Source organism: Mesoplodon mirus, assembly GCF_964341445.2.
Source record: "Mesoplodon mirus genome assembly, chromosome: 8".
NCBI classification, from domain to species: domain Eukaryota; kingdom Metazoa; phylum Chordata; class Mammalia; order Artiodactyla; family Ziphiidae; genus Mesoplodon; species Mesoplodon mirus.
Window position 1 is genome coordinate 51,902,747 of NC_138984.1, and position 25,189 is coordinate 51,927,935.

Sequence of the window (25,189 nt, forward strand, 5' to 3'; positions counted from 1 at the left end):
TGTATGTGTTCAAATCCTTCTCTCCAAGTCCTCCTTCTCCACTAGCTCAGGGCTCCCTTGTAATGGGCAGTTCAGTGGGTCCTGCTGGACAGCTAATGCCGTCTCCACGTCCGCTTCCCTTCCCATAATACTTCATCGTACCTGATGCCGCACACGTGACTCACTCTGTCAGTAACCTCTCCTTTCTCCCCAAGCCGGCGTGGCATCTCTCCACGTATGTCGACCTCCCTGGAGGAGACAGGCGAAGGCTCCTTTACTTTGCGTCTCAGGTTTAGGTGATGGGATAGAGAGCATCTTTTGGGGCGGCTGAGGCTCTCCCTTGGGTTAATTAACGTGGGTAAGGGCCACGGACGGTTTTTTTCTTCTTTTACCGTGATGGCTTTCTGGGACTGGAGTCGTGTGTTATTTTAGCTGTGTGGATGGATGACTGATCACTTTTAACTCTTCCTTTTGGTCTGAGCTCAGGATGGCTCACAGGAGTCAGTGCCCACTCCGCATGCATTGGAGGGGCTACCGGAAAGTTTACCACCACCCATTTAAAGGGAGATGCCTCCTGGAAAGGAAGGGTGAAAGGTAGAGGAGAGCCTGGGTGAGGGTGAGGCAGGAAGGATTGGGGAAGGGGGTGCGGTGACCATGGGAATTTGGTTGAAGAGTTTGGGGACTCTGGGTGCCTGCAGAAATGGAACCGTTTTTTTAAATTCTAAACCATCATGGTCTGGTACCATAAAAATAAATTGCTAGATAAAGTGAGATTAAAGAAAGAAGGAAGTGGTCCCCTGCGCACATGGCGCCGCGAGTGGCGCGGAGCGTGCGGGCCGCGGTCTGCAGCCTGCGCGCCGTCTCTGCGCCCAACGCGCCCTGCCCGCCGCGGCCCTGGGGACTGCGGGCGGGCGCCGTCCGGGCGCTTCGCGCCGGACCCGCTCTGCTGTCGGGTCGTAAATTTACAGACAAACATGAATGGGTAACGGCAGAAAACGGTGTTGGAACAGTGGGAATCAGCAATCTTGCCCAGGAAGCTTTGGGAGATGTTGTTTACTGTAGTCTGCCTGAAGTTGGGACAAAATTGAACAGACGAGGAATCTGGTGCTTTGGAAAGTGTGAAAGCTGCTAGTGAACTCTATTCTCCTCTATCAGGAGAAGTAACTGAAATGAATGAAGCTCTAGCAGAAAATCCAGGACTTGTCAACAGATGTTGTTATGAAGATGGTTGGCTGGTCAAGATGACACTCAGTAACCCTTCAGAACTAGATGAACCAATGAGTGAAGAAGCATATGAGAAATACGTAAAATCTATGGAGGAGTGAAAATGGAACCCCTAAAGAAACTAGTTTGAAACAACTTAATCTTAAAAAAAAAAAATAAAAAGAAGGAAGTGTAAAATACCAGCCTTCAATTTTATTACGAGATTCAAAGACATAAAGTTACCCTGTCCACTGACTGTAAAAGTTAAAAGGACACTTACCCTCAGTTTTGGTACTTAGCTCTTCAAAGACCGGGAACACTTGGTGGACGGGCCCCCCTCTGTGGATGCTCCCACCCGCTTTGCGTAGTAGCACTGACCTGGGAGATGGGGGCCTCAGCTCTGTTTCTGCTGGAGGGCCCACCCTGACTTCTCTGAATCCTGGTTTTTATGCTACAAAGTGAAAATGTTATTGGTCTGCAGGGCACTGTTCTCCCCGACAGGAGATGGGGAACCAGGAACAGTGCCCATTTCTGTGTTCCTCACCCAAATGGTGATCTCTCTTTTTAGAGATCCGTCTGGAAGGGACCTGCTGGGGGTTATTTCATATACGCCTTTGGCCACCTTGACCAGATGTCTGCCCAGCTCATTTGAAAGGCACACATCCTGTGTTTGTGACCTTCTGTAACAGAAGGACGTGTGTGTGTGTGTGTGTGTGTGTGTGTATGTGTATGTATATGTATAGTCATTTTATACCCAGTGCAAGTTCCTTTTTCCTAGTTCATAGTTTTAGGCTGGTGGAGGTGGGGAAATTACCCCTTTTAAGAAGTCATTTAGCATAATAAATGCTGGAGAGGGTTTGGAGAAAAGGGAACCCTCTTGCACTGTTGGTGGGAATGTAAATTGATACAGCCACTATGGAGAACAGTATGGAGGGTCCTTAAAAAACTAAAAATAGTTACCGTGTGATCCAGCAATCCCACTCTTGGGCATATATTTGGAAAAACTCGAATTTGAAAAGATATATGCACCCCAATGTTCATAGCAGCACTATTCACAATAGCCAAGACATGAAGCAACCTAAATGTCCATTGACAGATGAATGGTTAAAGATATGGTACATATATACAATGGAATACTACTCAGCCATAAAAAGGAATGAAATAATGCCATTTGTAGCAACATGGATGGACCTAGAGATTATCATACTAAGTCAAGTCAGACAAAGGCAAATATTATATCACTTCTATGTGGAATCTAAAAAATAGTACAAATGAACTTATTTACGAAACAGAGTCACAGACATAGGAAACAAACTTAAGGTTACCAAAGGAGAGGGGTGAGGGATAAACTGGGAGTATGGGATTAACAGATACATACTACTATATATAAAATAAACAACAAGGATTTACTGCATAGCACGGGAAACAATATTCGATATCTTGTAATAACCTACAATGGAAAAGAATCAGAGAAAAAAGAATATAGATATATACATACATATATATGTATAACTGAATCACTGCTGTACACCCGAAACTATTACAATATTTTAAATCAACTCTACTTCAATAAAAAAAATGTCATTTAGCGACCAAAGCTAAATAGGCCCTGACTTTGTGAACCCCTGCCCTCCAGGATCACCCTGCAGTGGTGTTCATTCTAGCCCCCTGGAAGGGGGCACAGACGCAGGTCCCCTGGCCTCACCTTGCTGGGACACGTCATCCAGCTGTGCGTCTAGGGAGGAGAAGAGAACAGGCATTCAGTGAGTAGCAAGCATTGTCCACAGGCCCCCTTTCTCCTGCTTCTGTGATTCACTTATCAGACTCTTGCTCACTCTTGCATTCTTTTATCCACGTGAACTTGTTTACTCCTCTTTTACGCCTGTTTGTGATTATGGTCAGGCGTTGCATTTTTATGCCCTGAGTAAGAAACAATGGGAAGAGAAGATTGGAAATTGCCTCAGAATTAATGAACATTGATTATACTGGCCGCTGTCAGCAGCAGCTGTGGCTAGTGCTGACCATGAGAGGAAATTGGCCATGTACCATCGGCCACATTTGGATCTTTTTTTTAAATCAAGGTGTGTATGAGGGGAGAGTACTGCTTAGTCTTTTAGAAGTAAATAGCACTTAAGCAGAAGGAGACTGTTGGAGCAGGGGCAGCCAGTAACGCATGTTGAAAGGGGGAGGTAACGTACTTGATAAAAAGCTGAAGTAGCTCTAATAGTTTTGAAAGTGCACTTTCTTCCGGCAGCAGTGAATTAAAAGAAAGCAAACCAAAACACCTTATTTGTCCTCAATCCAGAGAGTCTGAATGTGAGGTGAGATTGTGGGAAGGACGGGTGTGTGTGTGTGTGTGTGTGTGTGTGTGTGTGTGTTGGAGCTGGTCTTGGCAGGAGAGTTGCAGGTTTAGCATCCTTCTGGAGCCATGTGTGGTATCGTGTCAGTCAGGATAACTGGACTAGGCATTGTGACCAGAGAACCTACTACAGAAAACTGGGTTTGTAGGTGACGGAAGAGGTGACATTGGTGTACCAAAGAGCATGTGGCAACCCAGAGATTTGCAGCCACCAGAAGAAATCCACCTGAGGGCTGCAGGGGGCATGGGAGTTGGAAGTGTTACCAGAAATGGGAAGTAGAACCCTTTGGAAAGGGCTGCATCCCTGGAGGAGATGCTGGTGGATGGAAAGGGGATGAGAGACCCCGGCCTATTCCCTGCGCCTGTCCTCCCAGCTGCTGCTGGTGTCTCCCGCAGGCCAACCCTACCTGGAAGCCAGTTGGTGAGGGAGTTGGGGAAATGTAGTTTCCTACCATACATTGCAAAAAGGACAAAGCATCCAGAGAATGTATGTGAGAGCGGAAAGGTAGACGGCTTGCCTGGGGAGTGTAACCTTTTGGTGGAGAGAAAGAAAGATAAATGGGTTAAGTGGAAGATTGCTTTAGGGAAGAAACTGTCTGAGTTTTGGTTTTTGATTTCTTTATTCTATGCCCTACTCCCTCGTCTGTGGTTCTCTACCACCATCTATGTTCTTTTTTTCACAGTTTTGTTAAGCCTTTTACACCATGTGATATGTTACGGACATATTTGACTCTCCAATAATAATGAACATCTGTGGAGTGCTTCCTACACACGGGGAAGTTCTTAGTGCTTTATCTGTATTCATTCATTGAATCATCAGAGCTACTTTGTGAGTCTGGTACAGTCAGTCCTCATTATTTGCGGATTCTGTATGTGCAAATTTGCCTCCTTGTTAAAACTTACTTGTATAACGCTCAAATCAGTAGCTGTAGCACTGTGCGACCCTTTGTAGACACACACAGAGTGGAGGAAAATTTGAGTTACTGGTGTGCATGTTCCCAGCTCAGATAGGGGATGCTCTGCCTTCTTGTTTCAGGCCTCCTACTATAACTAGGTGTCCTCTTCGTGGTCTCATTAGTGCAACTCTTGGCATTTTTGAGCTTTTTTTTCTTTGGTTGGTGATTTTGTGGTTTAAAATGGCCCCCAAGCGTAGTGCTGGAATTAGGTCGAGAGTTCCTAAGTGCTTGAAGGCTGTGCTGTGCCTTAGGGAGAAAACAGGTGTGTTAGATAAGCTGCTTCAAGCATGAGTTATAGTTCTGTTGGCTGTGAGTTCAATATTGATGAATCAACCACATATATTAAGTAAGGTGTCTTAAAACGGAAGGACATGAAACATGGTTATGTATTTTTTAAAATAATTTACTTCTGATTTTTAAAAGATTTTAATAGGTGACAGCGAATGTTTTATGTATGTATGTATTTATTTATTTATTGGTCACGAGACACGTGGGATCTTCGTTCCCGACCAGGGATTGAACCCTTGCCCCCTGCAGTGGAAGCGCAGAGTCTTAACCACTGGACCGCCAGGGAGGTCCCCATGGTTACGTGTTGATCAGTGGACAAAAATGTTCTGACCCGAGGCTCACAGGAACCTAAGCCCATATTCCCTTCCCCTAGGATCACTGGCTTAATATTTGCCAAGGCAGGGCTCACAGAGATTTTGTAAAGTATCACTACCGCAAATAATGGGCACCAACGGTGCCCCTGTTATCCCCAGTTTGTAGATGGAGACTGAAGCATGTAGAAGTCAAAAAAGTTGCCCAGCATCACCCAGTGGGATGAGAACCCAGGCAGTCTGGCTTCCCTGCCCTTCGCTCCTGTGCTCTATGCTTTCACGTTTCCTCCTCTTTTCCACCTTCTGGATCTGCTGTTCATGCTGTTGGAACCAACCCTGGGGCTGTTTTCAGTGACAAAACTCCTATTGGTAAAGCCAGCAGTTACCTCTGGCTGAGACTGGTGATGTGTGTAATTCTAAAATAAAGGTAATAACATTTGACACCTGGATGAAAACCTTCACTTAGTTCGAATGAGTTAGTTCTCAAGGCAGCTCTTAGAAGCACACATCACCCTCCATTTCATAAATAAAAGCTGGCATCTTGGGAGGTTGTGATTTGGTCAGAGCCCCAGGGTGAGAAAGTGGTAGAACAGAGACTCAGATCCAGGTTTCCTGTCCCCGAATCCCTGGCTCTTTTTCTGCAATACCCAGGCTGCCTCTCCCAAGGCTCTCTGGGGACACTATGCTTACCTTGCTGCTGCTGATCTGATTTGCCGCTTCCATGCTGCTTTGACCTGGAGGAACCACAGCAAGTTAGAATCGTGTGTAAAAGAGGTGATTTTGGGGTGGAGGCATGTCCGGAAATGTTTTCTTTACAGGGGTCATTTATGCCCGTGTTTATAGAATATCTCTCTTGGGCTGGAATGGCCTTTTGGGAAAGATGTTCGTTTTGTTTCCGTTCATTAGGTAAATATTTGAAAATGAAGGAAAAATAATTTGAGAGGGCTGCTGGCATTTTTTTCAGTGGCACACCCTCTCTTTGTGTATTTAATTAAACATGTGTTTGAATAAGAAATAGATGCACTTGCTAAGAATGAAAAGGGAGCTCTAAAAATAAACCACGTCTCCCTTCCCTGGGGCGAGCACTGGGCTTGATTTCCTGTGTGCCGTCCCAAGGTGTTCTAACCTCCACCCAAGGGACTCTGAGCTGTTGGTGAAGGGGGAGCTTTGTTACATCTTGGTTCAAGGGTATGGGAGTGCATGTCTGTGTATGCAGTGGATAGAGCCCAGGCAGGCAGATTAACATCCTGTAACATACAGGACGGTCCCACAGCAAGGAATTAGCCCGCCCAAATAGCCAAGGGTGCTGACATTGAGAAACCCTGCTTTACCCTCACTATAAACTGCAAGGGCTGTCTTAATGTGTGCAACACAAAAGCTCTTGTGTCTGAACTTGGACGTTTATTTTGTGTCTTCAGAGGCCTTCTGTCGGCAGGGTTCTTTTGCTTTTGGCTGTGTGCAGCTGCCCTCCATGGGTGGAGCCATGGGAGCGGTCCCCTGCAGGTGGGGCTGTCAGGTGGGGCAGCCTTTACAGAGGCTAAAACCAGTACAGCTGACTTCAGCCAGTCTGTTTTGTTACCACCACGTGTGGGCAAATCTGAAAAAAGCCACGGATAAAATAGTTTCTGGGAAAAACACTTTTGCTCCTCTAAATTCTGAATAGTTGCTGCTGTTAATAATTATATATACATATGTGTGAGTATATATTTATTTACACGCATCAGATTAGCACACTTAAAAAAACAGTTCCCTTTAATAAGCATCGTATTGTACGTGGAAATTAATTTGGGCAACTCTTTTATAGAGTTGGCCCTGATACATGTGGACTGAGTGATACACGTTGATTTGAGGGTTAAGTTCCTAACAGTTCGGCCGTGTTGGAGCTGCTTTAGGAGTTCTTCATGCCTTTCGTCCTTATGGTACAACATGTTCTTATGTTTAAATACGGCTTTGAGATAAACAGTGATAGTGCAGTCGAAGATGAACAAATGGAAATTGAGTTTCTTCACTTCTGTCACTGTGTGACCATTTGGAGTTTTAATTTATGTACTTATTTATTTGGCTGCCTGGGGTCTTCGTTGCTGCGCGCAGGCTTTCTCTAGTGGCGAGAGGGGGCTACTCTTCGTTGCGGTGCGCGGGCTTCTCACTGCGGTGGCTTTTCTTGTTGCGGAGCACGGGCTCTAGGCATGCGGGGTCAGTAGTTGTGGCTCGTGGGCGCTAGAGCGCAGGCTTCAGTAGTTGTGGTGCACGGGCTTAGTTGCTCCGCGGCATGTGGGATCTTCCCGGAGCAGGGCTCAAACCCGTGTCCCCTGCACTGGCAGGCGGATTCTTAACCACTGCGCCACCAGGGAAGTCCCTGGAGTTTTTAATAATGTGCTTAAAATTTAAAACAGTGAGAGAGTGAGAACTCCTACGTGTCATATTGTTGGGTAAGTGCATATTTTAGTTCATGGAAGAAATGTTTTGCTGCATTTTAGAAGTCACCTTAAAATTGACCTTCTTGGGCTTCCCTGGTGGCGCAGTGGTTGAGAGTCCACCTGCTGATGCAGGGGACACGGGTTCGTGCCCCGGTCCGGGAAGATCCCACATGCCGTGGAGCGGCTGGGCCCGTGAGCCATGGCCGGTGAGCCTGCACGTCTGGAGCCTGTGCTCCACAACGGGAGAGGCCTGTGTACCGCAAAAAAAATTAAAAAATTTGACCTTCTTTTTAAATGGCCAGCATCAGAAAATCTACAAACAATAAAGGCTGAAGAGGATGTGGAGAAAAGGGAACCCTCTTGCACTGTTGGTGGGAATGTAAGTTGATACAGCCACACCACTATGGAGAACAGTGTGGAGGTTCCTTAGAAAACTAAAAACAGAACTACCATATGATCCAGCAATCCCACTACTGGGCATATACCCTGAGAAAACCATAATTCAAAAAGAGTCATGTACCAAAATGTTCATTGCAGCTCTATTTACAATAGCCAGGACATGGAAGCAACCTAAGTGTCCATCGACAGATGAATGGATAAAGAAGATGTGGCACATATACACAATGCAATATTACTCAGCCATAAAAAAGAAACGAAATTGAGTTATTTGTAGTGAGGTGGATGGACCTAGAGTCTGTCAAACAGAGTGAAGTAATTCAGAAAGAGAAAAACAAATACCGTATGCTAACACATATATGGGATCTCAAAAAACAAACAAAAAAGGTTCTAATGAACCTAGGGGCAAGACAGGGATAAAGATGCAGATGTAGAGAATGGATTTGAGGACACAGGGAGGGTAAGCTGGCGCGAAGTGAGAGAGTAGCATTGACATATATACACTACCAAATGTCAGACAGATAGCTAGCGGGAAGCAGCTGCATACATAGCACAGCGAGATCAGCTCGGTGCTTTGTGACCACCTAGAGGGGTGGGATAGGGAGGGTCAGAGGGAGATGCAAGAGGGAGGGAATATGGGGATATATGTATACATATAGCTGACTCACTTTGTTATACAGCAGAAACTAACACACCATTGTAAAGCAGCTATACTCCAATAAAGACGTTAAATATAAAAAATAAATTCAACCTTTTTAAATGGTTATTTTATAACTAAATGATTCAAGAATAGAATGATTATTGCATGATTGTTGCTGGAAGTAGTTGTGTTGTATGGAGGAGGGGATGTTAAATAATGATTCATGCTGGGTGTTCCCCATGCTGTGCACATGACCGTTAGGATGGTTAGTATCTATTTTTTATTGAAGTAATGTTGGTTTATAACATTATGTAAGTTTCATGTATAAAACATTATATCTTTACTTCTATATGCCCTGTAGGCTGCTCACAATACAAAGTTTAGTTTCCATCCATCACCAAACAGTTGGTCCCTTTCACCCGTTTTGCCCCACCCCTTCTCGTCTGGCAACCACTGCTGTGTTCTCTGTATCTACCTGTTTTTGTTGGTTGTTCATTTATTTTGTTTTCTTGTTCGTGTTTTTTTTAGATTCCACGTATGAGTGATACCATACAGTGTTTATCTTTCTCTGTCTTATTTCACTTAGCATGAGACCTTCAAGGTCAATTTATATTGTTGCAAATGGCAAGACTTCATCTTTTTATGGCCGAGTAATATTCCATTGTGTATATATAGACACACCACATCTTCATTATCCATTCATCCATTGATGGGCACTTAGGTTGTTTCCATATCTTGGCAATTGTAAATAATGCTGCAATGAACATATGGTTGAGATCTTGCAGAAAAATGAATGAAAGAGAATGAAAGCATGTCCAGTAAAGCAGATCAGTATTTCTGTTGTTCTGATTTCTGTCCATGTGAAACCCATGTTCTTTCAAATGCCACATAGAATTGAAGTACTGACCTATTAGGGTCTTCATGAGAGTAGACAAATAATTGTCCTCTACCCTAATATTTTAAACTTTACCTGAATTATACGTAAAGAACAGTTACACGTGGTTCGTGTACAGCATGGTGAGTTATCACAGCCATTTGTACCCAGATCAAGAAGTAAACCATGCACAGTACCGAGCAGCTCCCCTGTGCCTCCTTCTAGGCAAGATCTGCATTCACCCCCATCCCAAGCATAAGCACCGACCTGACTTCTTAGCAAGATTAGTTTTGCCTGTTTTGGGATGTTAGGTGATGGAATTCATTATACACTGCATACAGTGAAGACTAATTTTTAGTCCATCTCTCAATTTTGATTCTGACTGGAACCATTTGAAATATTCCAAAATGTGGCAGTTAAACATCTTGGCAACTCGCAGCGGTAGATGAAGAAAATCCCCAGTCTATTTCATGTGTGGCTTCGCTAATAGAAAATTGGCCTTAAAGGCAGTAACATTTAACGTGCTTGCTTCTATAATAAAAAAACGTAACCAACCTAATTATGACCTCACTTGTTGGGCTTTAGAATTTCATTTGGAAGGCAGATAGTCGTGTAGAAATTAAATTGGAGTTTGTGTTTGTATCGAAACAATCAAGTTCATTTGAAGCCAGAGTAGCTGATAGGCTTAAAGTGTGGTCAATAAACAGGATATATGACATAGGAGCTTTTAACCGGATTTGGGTTGGAAACCATAACATTGCAATGCAATCTCATTGCATCACTTTATTATATACAGGGTACCATTTTCTGAGTAGTAAGTGTGTCTTGTCTATAGGGACAGAATGGATGGGATGTTTAATAGTTGAATTTTGGACTACGGGGATCTGAGATTACCCTTCATGTTATACGGAAAATTCAGTCCTCAGTTTGAAGGCCTTTGGGAATGTTGAACTGTTAAATTAATATAAAATATTATTTGGAAAAGATAGCCTTCCTTGCAGCCATTGTCCATGGTGAGAATACGTACACTCATTCCTTTCTGGATCTGACAGAGGTTGGCTCCTTCACCACGAGCTTGGTGGCCAAGTTGGGAGGCTGGTGTGGCTCGTACTGAGGTGTGATGTGGCAGCAGGCCATACAGGACGTGAGGAGCATTTGTCACGCAGCTTCTGTTGGTCCCAGAAGAGATGAAAATGAGCAGTTGTAGCAGAATTACTAAGTCAGGACGGTGTGTCTCTGGGAAGCTGCTTTTTGCTCACTTGAGTTTTGGGATTTGTGAAAAAACATTCTTCTTTTTCTTCCCCCCCAGCCCCGCCGCCACCTTAGTAGTTTCTAGCCATCTTCTCTAATTAAAACAGGGAAGAATCTTCTATGCCTTATTTTTTTGAAACTTGTTTGTATCCAGTTACTAAATCTAAATCTGCCCGTCTTTTGCATTTTCAAACCTCTGAGGCAGGAGAGGCAGTGCTTGCAAATAAAAAGCATTTCCGGGTATTATATCTGAGATGGGAATCAGATCACGCCACTCTTGGGATTCAGGCTCTTTAAAATTACTCAACTACAGGGGAGCCCTGAGTCCTGCTGTGGCGTCAAGGTCCCTGGTCACCTTGTCTTGCTGTCCAAGACTCATCTTGGCCCCCTGCCTCCCCTTTTGTTCCAGGCATGCAGGGCAACAGTACCCTTGGCTGCCGCTGGTCACTGGTGCCTCTGCTCCACGCACAGGCTCCCACCCCACGCTGGGGATGCCTTCCTCCACCGTCTTCTTTTCGTCTTCAGGACTCCTTCCAGGGTTTCCTTTTTCAGAGGAACCTTTCTTGATCCTCCTGGATAGGATGTGATGGGTTTCTTCTGTGTTCTTGTGATTATCCTGTGTCTATTATGTACTCTTGCTTTTGTACACTGGCATCCGGAATAGTGCCCTGCATGTAGTAGGTACTCAACAAACACTTGTTGAATCAGTGGATAGATTCCACTTTTATGTTATAGTCTAATGATCCATTGACGTGTGTGTCTCCCCGCTACAGTTTGAGGGCCAGGATCATGCCTCTTCATCGTCACATACTCAGTCCCTGACAGAAGTACTCAAAAATGTTTGAATGGCAGGGAGGAAAGGCCAGTCTGGCGGGGAAAGCATTTTAGAGACGCGGGAGAGTTTTTCTTGCACCTCAGTCGTTTGTATTGTCTTGAGTGTATGGGCAGAACCTCTTGTGGCTTTGTGGTCAGGTGCAAGGGAATCCCAGAATGCTCTGGGGCAAGAACTATACCCTCAAACTCCCCCATCCCCCTGCCTTGTTTTTCTTTTTGATTGATTGATTGATTGGCTGCGTTGGGTCTTCATTGCTGTGCACGGGCTTTCTCTAGTTGTGGCGAGCCGGGGCTACTCTTCATTAAGGTGCGTGGGCTTTTCATTGCAGTGGCTTCTCTTGTTGGGGAGCACAGGCTCTAGGCGCACGGGCTTCAGTAGTTGTGGCACTTGGGCTCAGTAGTTGTGGCTCGCGGGCTCTAGAGCGCAGCCTCAGTAGTTGTGGCGCACGGGCTTAGTTCCTCTGCGGCATGTAGGATCTTCTTGGACCAGGGCTCGAACCTGTGTCCCCTGCATTGGCAGGCGGATTCTTAACCACCACGCCACCAGGGAAGTCCCCCTGCCTTGTTATTCAAATGGGAATGCCTCTGCGTATGGGAAAGTGTTGGTTAAAGTGTTCATCTCTCAGAGAAAATGCGCGTCGCTGATGTCGATTACCCTGCTGATTTTGCTAATGCAGGAAAACATCAGGAAAAAAGGAAAACTTAAAAAACCAGGGGCTTATGTAAAGGCAGTGTTAATTATCATCCCTTAAGGGAAATAACTGTCATTTTTACATGATGAGTGTACAGCCCAGTAGAGGCTCTGTTTTGCATATCTTATTTCTACAGTAATTTTGGTATTAGTGCTTATCTGGATTCAGGTACTCAGCCCCTAGAATCATATTATAGTGGTGCTTTTTCAGTTCCCAGAAAAAGAGATTAAATGATGGGATAGAGCTTTCCCAAATTTGAGTCTTTTTTCCCCCTAACCTGCTCAGATCTGTGGCAATCACTTATTTACCAGTTAAGTGCCATGGGTGGTGAAAAGAATGACCAAGGAAAAAGCATTCTGTAGGAAAGGAGGGAGATGTGACTCTTTAATATTTTCTGCATTCTTCTGAGATGCTGAGGCCTCTGCCCACAACATGAACCCTGTCCTGCCAGTTGGATTGTTCCTGGTTCAGAAGAAGGGCGTCCAAGGGATCCCCTGGTGTCCCAGAGCCCAAGACATTCGGAGTTCTGCTGCTTCACACATTTGGGGACCCCTGGATTACAAACGGGCATGTTGCCTGAGGCCCCTGGCTTACAGGGTGTGGCTCCCTGCTGCCAGCCTGGGGGAAAGAAAATGAGAGAGAAGACTGATTCCTAAACACATTCCTAACCCTGCTTCTCCCCAAACTGGTGAATTGAGCAGATCATCGTACATGGTCCAGGCAAAGCCCATTATGATCTGTCTGTCTGTCTGTCTGTCTGTCTGTCTATCAGCATCACGCTGCATGCGGGATCTTAGTTCCCCAACTAGGGAATCAGACCCACACCCCCTGCATTGGCAGTGTGGAGTCTTAACCACTGCACCGCCAGGGATGTCCGAAAACCCGTTAGGACTTTAGCTGGGATGTGTAGGCCTGTTTTGGAGTGATCGTTACTCTGAATGGAGCACCCTGCGCTACCCTGAGGACATGGGAGAGGTGCTCAGTCTCATGGGCAGAAAGAACACAGGTGAGGACTAAGCAGCCCTAGGACAACTACTGCCATCAAGAAAGTTCATCTAGTGGGGAAGCTCTTGTCTGTAAAGGCTGCCCATCTCTGTTATGCTTGACACAATGCCACCTGAGAGGGACCTTCTCTCTCCCAGGGCTAAGGCCGGTAGGCTCTGTCAGTCGCCATGAGCTTGTCCTTGGTGTCACTACCCTTGTCCAGAGAAAGAGAAAAGTTGGCTTTGACCACCGTGAAAGTATTGAAGGCAGCCTTAGGGGTGAGATTTCAGGCAAGGGTGAGGGTATCCTCTCCCTCCCTCTACCCCACGCCCCCTTCAAGGAAGGAACCCCATGTCCCACTCAAGCCTGAATTCCACTAGGGGGAGCTAAGTGCTCCCTCTGCCAGACCAGGGAGGGATGGTTGTGCCCAGACCTGAATGGTGGTGGAGTCAAGGTGGTATCCAGGGTGAGGTGCCCGAGGCAGGAACACGTGTGGCCCAGTGTGAAGGCTGTGTGGGCAGGGGGAGGGAGCAAGATGCTGAGTTTGGAGGGCAGGTAGTGCTGGGTCATGGAGAACCTCGTTGGGCGTGGTGCGGAGTTAACGGTCTTATTCTGATTGGGATGGATGCGTGGAGAGTTGTGAGCAGGGACGTGACCTGATCTGATTTCTGTTTTACAAAGGTCATTTAGCTTGTGTGGAGAACTGGCTCTAAGGAAGCCTAGAGGTCAGGTAGGAAAGACAGTGGTCCAGTGTAAGGTGATGGAGGCATAGACTCAGGGGAGGGGAGGGAGACGGTGATAAGGGATTTGATACCTCAGTTCAGAATGATTTGGTGTCTCTCTGTCTTCATCTCCCACCCTTTACGCATGTTGATTTCACTCCAGAAACACACATCTTCTTGTTCGTCCCCCAGATCTACACTCACTCTATTTTTAATATCATTGATCATTTCCCTAAATTATGCATACGTACACGTGCAGTACACGCACACACTTGTCCCTTCTCTGACTTTCTCTCCTGCTGCCATGTAAGTGAGGGCAAGCAGAAACTTTCTCAGGTTTATTGCCACATCCCGAGTGCCTAGCATGCTCAAAAGAGTTACTAAAAGAGGACATGAAGTGGAAGGACAGCCAGCTGATGACCTTATTACGTCGTTTATATTTGAAAAGTCACCACCATGACCACTGAGGGTTTAATTGCAGTACTAAGAACACTGAGAACATCAACCTGTGCTAATTTAATAAAAGTGAAGAAGTACCTATGTAGCACTTTCGAGTTTAAATAATTGGGGAAAAAGAAGGGAGAAGGGATTCATGTCACCCGTGGAGCTGTTCTGCCTGCGGTGAGGGAGATGATAATGAAAAGGAACAACTTTGAATCTATTCATTTATTGCAGGGAAATTTATCACTTTCATTTACATCTAGAACCATCCAGCTGTTAATTTGTGTTTTTGTTGGAAAAGACTTTCAGGAAAATAGTTCATCTTCCCCACTGCTGTAGTGTTCTCAAAATTAGCTTTCCTGAGCTACAGTCAAAACCGGATACATCTATCGTCAGAAAGCATGCAGTCTTCCCCAAGGAACTCAGCATGTGGCCATTCTAAGGATGGAGAATGGGAGCCAGTGGGGATGGGGAAGGGTAGTGACCTGTGGGCCCTTGGAGGGGTTGGCGGCCAGCAGTCACGCCTGTTCCTCTGGACTTGTGGCTAAGGGGCGGCTTCAGAGACAGAGGAACATGCTTTGAATCCTGGCACCTTGACCATGTGACCTTGCCATGTGAGCTCACCATGTGACCTCAGGCAAATTCCTTAACCTCTCTGTGCCTCGGTGCTTTCATTTATAAAGGGAATAGTAATAGTACTCACCCTGTGAGGTTGCTATGAGGAGTGAGTTAATACACGTAGAAGGTCTTAGAACCATATCTGAGATAGCAATTATTCAAAACATTTTAGCTGTTACTAGTATTGAATGGGGGAAATTTTCTTTTTTGTGTGTGGTATTGAAATATCGTTTATTTACAATGTTGTTAGTTTCTGGTATACAGCAAAGTGACTCAGTTATATATACATATATATGTGTGTATATATACACACATATATGTTCTTTTTCATATTTTTTATTATGACTTATTACAGGATATTGAATATAGTTCCCTGTACTACACAGTAGGACCTTGTTGCTATATCTATTTTATAGGTAGTGTAGGTCTGCTAATCCCAAACTCCTAATTTATTCCTCCCCCATCCCTTTTCCCCTTTGGTAAACATAAGTTTGTTTCCTATGTCTGTGAATCTGTTTCTGTTTTGTAAAAAAGAAAAAGTTCATTTGTATCATATTTTAGATTCCACATATAAGGGATATCACATGATATTTATCTTTCTCCTTCTGGCTTAATTCACTTGGTATGCTAATATCTAGGTCCATCCATGCTGCTGCAAATGGCAGTATTTGAACTGGGGGAAAATTTCTAGCCATTAACATTTGGCATGAATTTTAGCAGATAAAAAAGCTACGTTATATGGACCTGAGTATTGAAGCTGTGTGTAGAACTTGAGTGAGCTGGGAATTTGTGCCGGGGAAGTTCTAACACCAGCTGGTGGACTGCAATGCAGGTCTGCTGCTAACTGCCTGGAGTTGGTGCAGATCGCATAAGTTAAAGGGTCTGGTCCCAATAATATTGCCCCCACTTCAGATGCCAACTGCACATGGGGTCCCCAGGCCACTAACACTTCTGACTGGCTACAAATCTGGGGGGCTCTCATGGCTCCCTCAGGCTCCATAATTCTCTAGAATGACTCAGAACTCAGGAAAGTGCTATACTTATGATTATAGTTTAATTTTAAAAGATGTAGATCAGGACCATCCAAATAGACATAGGTGAGGTCTGAGAGGATTCCAGATGCTGAGCTTCCATGCCCTCTCCCTGTGGGATTAGAGTGTGTCACCTTCCTGGCACATCATTGTATTCAACAGCCAGGAAGTGCCACTGAGCCTGGTGTCCAGAGGTTTTATTGGGGTTTCATTATGGTGGCATGATTGATTGAATCATCGGCCATGTGGATGGACTCAGTCTCCAGCCTCCTTCCTCTTCCCAGGATTGGGCTGCCTCAAAGCCCCACCCCTCTAATCGCATGGTTGGTCTTAACTGGTGACCAGCCCCCAACTGAGTCTTCTCATTTTACATAATCTCAGGTGTGACTCAAGGGGCTCATGAATAATAAAGACCCTTCTGTTCCTCAGGAAGTTCCAAGGATTTATAGTCTCCCTTTCAGGAACCAGGGACAAAGACCAGTCAGATTCTTTATTGTACAAGGAGGGGATTATATTTGAGTTAGCGAAATACAAGATGGTGGCCTGGGAAGTGAGCCGAGCCCTTGTCTTGGTGTTGCCCCTCTAATCCTGTGTCTGTCAGGTTGGGTTTATGGTTAGGCAGTAGCGTGTGATTAGCCTTGATAGCTCTAGCTTTCCTTTCTTTAGAATAGCTTTATATAGTCTCATGGTGATTAAGCTGTCTTTGGGGATCTTATAGTGTGACCTTCTATTAAATAAGTCACAAAGACAGCATTTCTGAATTTGAGTCTTTTTAAAACTATTCTGTGATGCTATGTGAATACAGTGAGTCACTGAGTGGTCAGAAGTTGTCTTTCTGGCTCCCAGAGGTACCCTTCTCAACAAGTGTATCCCAAATCTAGCTTTTGGGTAGGCAGTCTTTCTGTGTCTGATGTTCTTGGCCACTGAAAACCTGAGTTCTGTTGATCCCCAGGCTCGTGGGAAGACCTTTCTCGCCGTTGTGTTTGTTATGCTCAGTAGTCATTAGGGAATGCTCATCTCGTTTCCCCATTCGTTCTTTGATTCCTGTACAGGTATGGGTTTTTTTTTTTTTTTTTTTTGTGGTACGCGGGCCTCTCACTGCTGTGGCCTCTCCTGTTGCGGAGCGCAGGCTCAGCGGCCATGGCTCACAGGCCCAGCTGCTCAGCGGCATGTGGGATCTTCACGGACCGGGGCACGAACCTGCGTCCCCTGCATCGGCAGGCGGACTCTTAACCACTGCGCCACCAGGGGAGCCCCAGGTGTGGTTTTTATAGTACATTCCTTGGAGTCTGTTTTTCCTTTGCTATTCAAAGTGCTCACTTATGAGAACATCAGTACAAGTCCTTCCCTGCAGTTAAAGATTGTTTCTAGAAGCATTTTCATCTCTTCTTGAGCATTTGTATCCCCTCTCAACGTCTGCTGGGTGGCATTACCCAGAAAGGCTTATGAGGATCTGATGAGGGCCCAGATGGCTGAAGCGGCCTATTGTCATCTTCCCACCTGAAACTCTGTACCCATTAAAGAACAACCCCTGCTTCCTCCTACCCGCCCCCGCCCACAACCCCTGGCAACCACTGTTTTTCTTTCTGTCTCTTTGCTTTTGCCTATTTTAGGTACTTCACATCAGTGGAATCATATGATACTTGTCGTTTTGTGACTGACTTCTTTTAATGTCTTCAAGGTTCATTCATATTGTAGCATGTGCCAGAATTTTCCTCCTATTTAAGGCTAAATAATATTCCATTGCGTATGTATACCTTATTTTGTTTATCCATTCCTCTGTTGATGGACACTTGAGTTGCTTGCACCGTTTGGTTTTGGGAACATAGGTGTTCAAGTATCTGTTCCAGTTCTTTCAGTCCTTTAGGCTGTCTCTATACCAAGAAGTGGAATTATTGGGTCCCTAATCCTTTATTACACAAGGAAACAAGCCACTTCCTTTTATGGGATTAGTGTGACCAGGCAAATAGTTACATGCCAAAGTAATAAACCTGGGTCACTTGCTGATGAGTGAGGCAGTGAGAAGTTCATAGTCTGCTTTCAGATTTGGTTTGCGAGAATAGACGACTGTGTTCCTCATTTATGGGATGACCCACCATTGGTGATATTCAGCATGTAAATAAAGGTCAGGGTGTGATAAAGGGCAGGTTGTGTTTCCAGTGATCTCTCCACCGGATGTTAATCTTATCCCTTCTCTCCTTCTTCCTGATAGTTCCCCATGTGGTTGTATGGTCTGGTGGTCAAGAGCCTGGACTCTGGAACCAGATTACATGGGTTCAAACTTTAGCTCCTCCAGTTACCACATGGGCAGATGACTTCACCTTCCTGTGCCTCCTATTCCCCATCCATACAATGGGGTTAAGAATATAGCCCTACTTCACAAATGTAAATCTCTTAGAACATTGACTGGTATATAGTAAGTGCCTGGTGAATGTCGTGGTTGAATTATTATTATTATTATTCCTATTATTATTAGCAGTGATCATGTGCACCTGTCTGATTGGCAAATCATTTTTTTTACAACTTTATTGGAGTATAATTGCTTCACAATGCTGTATTAGTTTCTGCTTTATAACAAAGTGAATCAGTTATACATATACATCTGTTCCCATATCCCTTCCCTCTTGCGTCTCCCTCCCTCCCACCCTCCCTATCCCACAAAGCACTGAGCTGATCTCCCTGTGCTATGTGGCTGCTTCCCAGTAGCTATCTACCTTACGTTTGGTAGTGTATATATGTCCATGCCTCTCTCTCGCTTTGTCACAGCTTACCCTTCCCCCTCCCCATATCCTCAAGTCCATTCCCAAGTAGGTCTGTGTCTTTATTCCTGTTTTACCCCTAGGTTCTGCATGACATTTTTTTTTCTTAAATTCCATATATATGTGTTAGCATACGGTATTTGTCTTTCTCTTTCTGACTTACTTCACTCTGTATGACAGACTCTAGGTCTATCCACCTCATTACAAATAGCTCAATTTTGTTTCTTTTTATGGCTGAGTAATATTCCATTGTATATATGTGCCACATCTTCTTTATCCATCCATCCGATGATGGACACTTAGGTTGCTTCCATCTCCTGTCTATTGTAAATAGTGCTGCAATGAATATTTTGGTACATGACTTTTTGAATTATGGTTTTCTCAGGGTATATGCCCAGTAGTGGGATTGCTGGGTCATATGGTAGTTCTATTTGTAGTTTTTTAAGGAACCTCCATACTGTTCTCCATAGTGGCTGTACCAATTCACATTCCCACCAGCAGTGCAAGAGTGTTCCCTTTTCTCCACACCCTCTCCAGCATTTATTGTTTCTAGATTTTTTTTGTGTGTGTGTGGTACGCGGGCCTCTCACTGTTGTGGCCTCTCCTGTTGCGGAGCACAGGCTCCGGACGCGCAGGCTCAACATCCATGGCTCACGGGCCCAACCGCTCCGCGGCATGTGGGATCTTCCCGGACCGGGACACGAACCCATGTCCCCTGCATCGGCAGGCGTACTCTCAACCACTGCGCCACCAGGGAAGCCCTGTTTCTAGATTTTTTGATGATGGCCATTCTGACTGGTGTGAGATGATATCTCATTGTAGTTTTTTTTTTTTTTTTTTTTTTTTTTTTTTTTTTTTTCTTGCGGTATGCGGGCCTCTCACTGTTGTGGCCTCTCCCGTTGCGGAGCACAGGCTCCGGATGCGCAGGCCCAGCGGCCATGGCTCACGGGCCCAGCCGCTCCGCGGCATATGGGATCCTCCCAGACCGGGGCACGAACCCGTATCCCCTGCATCGGCAGGCGGACTCTCAACCACTGCGCCACCAGGGAGGCCCCTCATTGTAGTTTTGATTTGCATTTCTCTAATGATTAATGATGTTGAACATTCTTTCGTGTGTTTGTTGGCAATCTGTATATCTTCTTTGGAGAAATGTCTATTTAGGTCTTCTGCCCATTTTTAGATTGGGTGGTTTGTTTTTTTGCTATTGAGCTGGCAAATCATTTTTTAAGTGACAATAAAATATAGATAATAAAAACTTTGGTAAGAACATAGGGTTATAGGAGCATTCTTTTTTTAAAATTTTTTTTAAAATTTATTTTATTTTTGGCTGCTTTTTGGGTCTTCATTGCTGCACGCAGGCTTTCTCTAGTTGCAGTGAGCGGGGGCTACTCTTTGTTGCAGTGCGCGGGCTTCTCATTGCGGTGGCTTCTCTTGTTGCAGAGCACAGGCTCTAGGCATGTGGGCTTCAGTAGTTGTGGCACGTGGGTTCAGTAGTTGTGGCACGTGGGTTCAGTAGTTGTGGGTTGGGGGCTCTAGAGTGCAGGCTCAGTAGTTGTGGTGCATGGGCTTAGTTGCTCCACGGCATGTGGGATCTTCCCAGACCAGGGCTTGAACTTGTGTCCCCTGCACTGGCAGGCAGATACTTAAACACTGTGCCACCGGGGAAGCGGGAAGCCCTATAGGAGCATTCTTATACCTTGCTAATAGGGAACATAAGTTGGCATAACTTTTCTGAAAAAAATGTAGGAATATTACTACATCAAAAGCCTAAAAGTCTTCTTATTTGATTTCATCATTCCTTTATTGTAAGCAGATACCTGAAATTGCAAAGGTAAGAGTGAGGAACAGTTCATTGTTGTGTTATTTTCTAATAGAGAAAAATTGGGAGAAAAATAAATGCCTAATACTGTGGAGATTATTTAAGTAAAACATGGTGAAATAGGGGAGTACTATTTAGCCTTTAAATTGTGGTGGAAAGATATTTATTATCATGAGAAAGCATTTAAAATGTGTTATTAAGATATAAAAGCAGACTCTAAGAAAGTAAATGTGATATTTTTGTAATACATATATGTGTGTATCCACACTGTGAGTGTGTGTGTATGAAATATACCAAAATCTTACCAGTGTGAGTGGTGGAATGATAACATTTAAAAAATGTATTTGTGATTTTCTGGTTATTTGCCACTGAACAAATTTTTGGCGTTGGACAAGCATTATGTTTCTATTAGAGAAAAAGGTAGTAACTTCACTTGGAAAAAGAAGATTCTGGTTGGTTATGTGAGGCTCAAAGAGCCTCAGAGGGAGAACGCTGCAGAGTGGCCAGTGTGATAGGGGTTCCCACACCCAGTGATTGGCTGTCTTGTCCCCTGGTGGCTGGCCTTGTGCCCAGCCGCTGAGGTGCCCTCAGAGCCCTCTGCCCAGCCGCTTAGGTGCCCCCAGAGCCCTCTGCCCAGCCAAACTCCAGAGTCCCACCTTGAATGTGAGCACCTCCAAGTCTTTTGGCATCAGTGGATGCAGGGCCGTCTCCCCTCCCTTACACACCCAGAGTCCTGGTGGTTTCTTAAGGAGTCTCTAACTGAGACTCTGTGGGGTTTGCTGGGATTCCTGAACGTTTGGGAGGAGGGTGTTATTTAATCAAGCTCAATGAAAGCTGGATTCTGGCGGATCCCATTTTTGGAGCCCATTTTCCAGTCTCGTTAAGTCTTTCTGGAATGTCTAATTCAGGCATTTATGTCCTTGTAGTTTTGTGCATAAAAGGGTAAAAATAAACTTGCTCGCTTCTCAGCATTGATCCTAAGCAACATACCTTCCACTGGACATGGGTGCCAGATGGCGTGGCACCTCCTACCGGGTTAATGAATAGGCATTTGCTGGGAACCTTGACTTGCTCTTGAATCCTTCTGTGCACCTTAAACACGAAACTCTGCCGGTGGCAATTTGCGTTTGCTTTTTTTTTTTTTTTCTCCTCTCCCTCTTTGGATTTTTTAGGAGGGAGAAGGAGGTGACGCTGTCTCTCTGGAATAACTTCCCATGGGTCGAATTAGTTTTGTTGCTAGTGTTGTGTAGATATGTCTCCCTAAGTAAACACACATTGTGCCAACTTCTGGGAAAAGTACATTTCTTCTCAGAGCTGTCTGCGAGTGTAGCTTAAAATAGTTTTATTGCCTCCGGTGGAATAGGATGCCTGTAGGTATTGGTGTGAAGGGGGCTAGGAAAATGATGCTGGTGGCTGTAATACCACTTTCCTTATGGTGTTCCAAATCCGTTCTCTGTCACTCCTTCCTGCTACAACCTTGGGTGGTAATAAGGAGGCAGGTTGTAGAATATTAACTCTTTAAAAAAATTTTTTAGGGGCTTCCCTGGTGGCCCAGTGGTTAATAATCTGCCTGCCAATGCAGGGGACATGGGTTCGAGCCCTGATCCGGGAAGATCCCACATGCCAGGCAGCAACTAAGCCTGTGCGCCACAACTACTGAGCCTGTGCTCTAGAGCCCGGGAGCCACAACTACTGAAGCCTGGGCGCCTACAGCCCGTGCTCTGCAACAAGAGAAGCCACCTCAGTGAGAAGCCCGCGCACTGCAAGGAAGGGTAGCCCCCGCTCGCCACAACTACAGAAAGCCCACACAGCAAGGAAGACCCAGTGCAGCCAAAAATAAATATATAAATAAATTTATTTAAAAAAATTTATTGCAGTATGGTTGATCTACAATATCGTGTTATTTTCAGGTGTACATACAGCACAGTGATTGAGTCACATCTATCTATCTATATCTGTATCTATATCTATATATACTCCTTTTCAAATTCCTTTCCCTTATAGGTTATTACAAAATATTGAGTAGAGTTCCCTGTGCTATACAGTAGATCCTTGTTGGTTATCTATTTTATATACAGTAGTGTGTATATGTAGAAATATTACCTCTGAAGTCCACCCAATGATCAGTCAACAACTTGAAAAGGATGAGATGTCTATCTGGGTGCTGTGCAGTAATAATTTTTAAAAAAAAGTTTTTTTGAATGATGAAGCAGACAGTGATCAGAACCAGCTAAGAGACTTTGTTTGTTTGTTTGTTTTTTAATTTATTTTGGCTGCGTTGGGTGTTCATTGCTGTGCGTGAGCTTTCTCTAGTTGCGGCGAGCAGGGGCTACTCTTTGTTCTGATGTGCAGCCTTCTCGTTGCAGTGGCTTCTCTTGTTGTGGAGCATGGGCTCTAGGCTCTCAGGCTTCAGTAGTTGCGGCACACGGGCTTGGTAGTTGTGGCTCGCAGGCTCTAGAGCGCAGGCTCAGTAGTTGTGGCCCATGGGCTTAGTTGCTCTGCGGCACGTGGGATCTCTCTGGACCAGGGCTCGAACCCGTGTCCCCTGCATTGGCAGGCGGATTCTTAACCACTGTGCCACCAGGGAAGTCCCAGTAATAAATGTTTGAATTAATCGAATCTTTGGCTCACGGGTTGTGAAAGAAATGGTGGGGGCATGTTTAGAATCCAAGAGCTTTGGTCCTGCCCACATGAATTCCTTCCCTTCCCCAGGAGGCGTAGGTCCCTCAGGCGACATATGGTGGACACAGTTTTGCTCCGATTGTTTAAGTAGGTTCTGAGATCCTGCCTCCTTCACCAGCCCTTCTAGTGGTAGGAGTGTTCCTCTGTGCTGCCCTCACTTTCTGCACTGGTGAGGGCCCTGGTGGGATGTCTTGTGGTGTTTATGCCTCTCCACGATATTAGATGGTATTTTGTGGTTCAAATGGTCCAGACAACCCCAAGACCCTTGCTTCGGGAAGCCAAGAGAGCGGTGAAGTTGGGAGCTCTTTTACCAATATCCAGAAGCCTTTTCTCCCTGATCTGAGTTTTGAATTCCTAGTAAATACGTACTGCATTAAGTGAATCTCATTGTAAAATTTGCCTGGAGCCTTTTTTTTTTTTTTTTTTTGCGGTACGCGGGCCTCTCACTGTTGTGGTCTCTCCCGTTGCGGAGCACAGGCTCCGGACGTGCAGGCTCAGCGGCCATGGCTCATGGGCCCAGCTGCTCCGCGGCATGTGGGATCCTCCCGGACCAGGGCACGAACCCGTGTCCCCTGCATCGGCAGGCGGACTCTCAACCACTGCGTCACCAGGGAAGCCCCTGGAGCCTTTTTAATGTCTATAATCTTTGTTGTATTTGATGCCTGGCGCGCGCGCGCGCGCGCGTGTGTGTGTGTGTGTGTGTGTGTGTGTTTTGGGAAGAACTTCTGGGTGGGCTGGATCATCTCCTTTCCCTGAGTTGGTTTTCTTTGTGTAGATTGTATTAAGGAGTAGTCCTTATTCTTTGTGCTGTGCTGGAGACACCCTGGGTTAGATCTTTAAGGACTGCGGAGTCTAGGCTTTGCTATACCCATAACTGGTTTGTTTTCTCCAGCAGGTCACTTAATATATCTGGGCATCTAGAACAGATGGTCTTGAAGGTCCCTCAACTGTTAAAGTGCTGTGAGCTTCAGAATAAGATAGACCTTTATTTTTGGGAACTCCAGGGTAAAAGGCTTAGATGATCCTTATGGAATTAAAAGTAACTCTCCCCCAGCTTATCATTTGAGGTGGGTCCCCTTAGGCTCCTGTTCTATACTCTGGACATGGTATTCTTTGATAGTTGAATTTTCTCACGGCCTGTATTGTTCTTTAACCTTTCGTTAGACATTTGTTTAGTCCCCGAGCCAAGCTATAAGCAAGCAGCAGAAGTGGAAATTTCCACTGAGTGTAGAATTGGTCCAGATTTGCCTTGTGCTTGGGGATTGTGACCCATGACCTATCCTTGGTGTTTGTGAAAATATTGTTTCCTTTATCTTTGAAAAGAGAGATTTTAGGCTGTTGCTTCCGGTGCTTAAGTACTAGCATGGGATGTGTGTATAATTTTTTCCTTCAGATCTTTAGGTAAAAACAAATCTATATAGTATCTAAGGGAACTTTTAAAAATATTGTTTAATGTGTGTATGTTTTTGACTCAATGTAGGATCTGTTTTCAAAGCAAAACGATCATTTAAAAAATATGACTGCTCAGACTTCTTAGTGAGCTAGCTGTTTCTCTAAGGTGCAAAATTGTCTTTCCATTAAGTACAACTTTTAGTAAATGATAGTTGATGCTCATAAGTGCCATGGATCTTTAACTTCGCCTTTATCCTTAAAATCTGAGTCTCCTATCTTAACAGACTAAAGTGTAATAGTTTAAGGGGAATATTTGTGGTTATTTGATTTACGTGGAGATATCCTTAAAGTATAAGCTCTGCTTTTGAATTTTTGACAGTTTTGAAATTACTCTCAAGATAGCATTGACACAATTCATTCAACAGTTTCATTCATCAGTTCACCAGGCATTCATTGCATTCTTACTATGCCAGGTACTGAGATGCATGCAGTGGAGGGCGGTGGTGATCAGGATTACGAAGATGAATAAGCTGTTCAGCTG

General features: G+C 44.9%; 1 protein-coding gene and 1 pseudogene across 6 annotated transcripts in view; both read left to right on the plus strand.

Moving 5' to 3' along the window:
• MGAT5 (alpha-1,6-mannosylglycoprotein 6-beta-N-acetylglucosaminyltransferase) overlaps window positions 1–25,189 on the plus strand; it is a 374,340-nt gene that overhangs the window by 58,761 nt on the left and 290,390 nt on the right. The window lies entirely within an intron of this gene.
• On the plus strand, window positions 785–1,610 carry LOC309809324 (glycine cleavage system H protein, mitochondrial-like; annotated as a pseudogene). The gene has a single exon. The product of its transcript is annotated as a glycine cleavage system H protein, mitochondrial-like (transcript).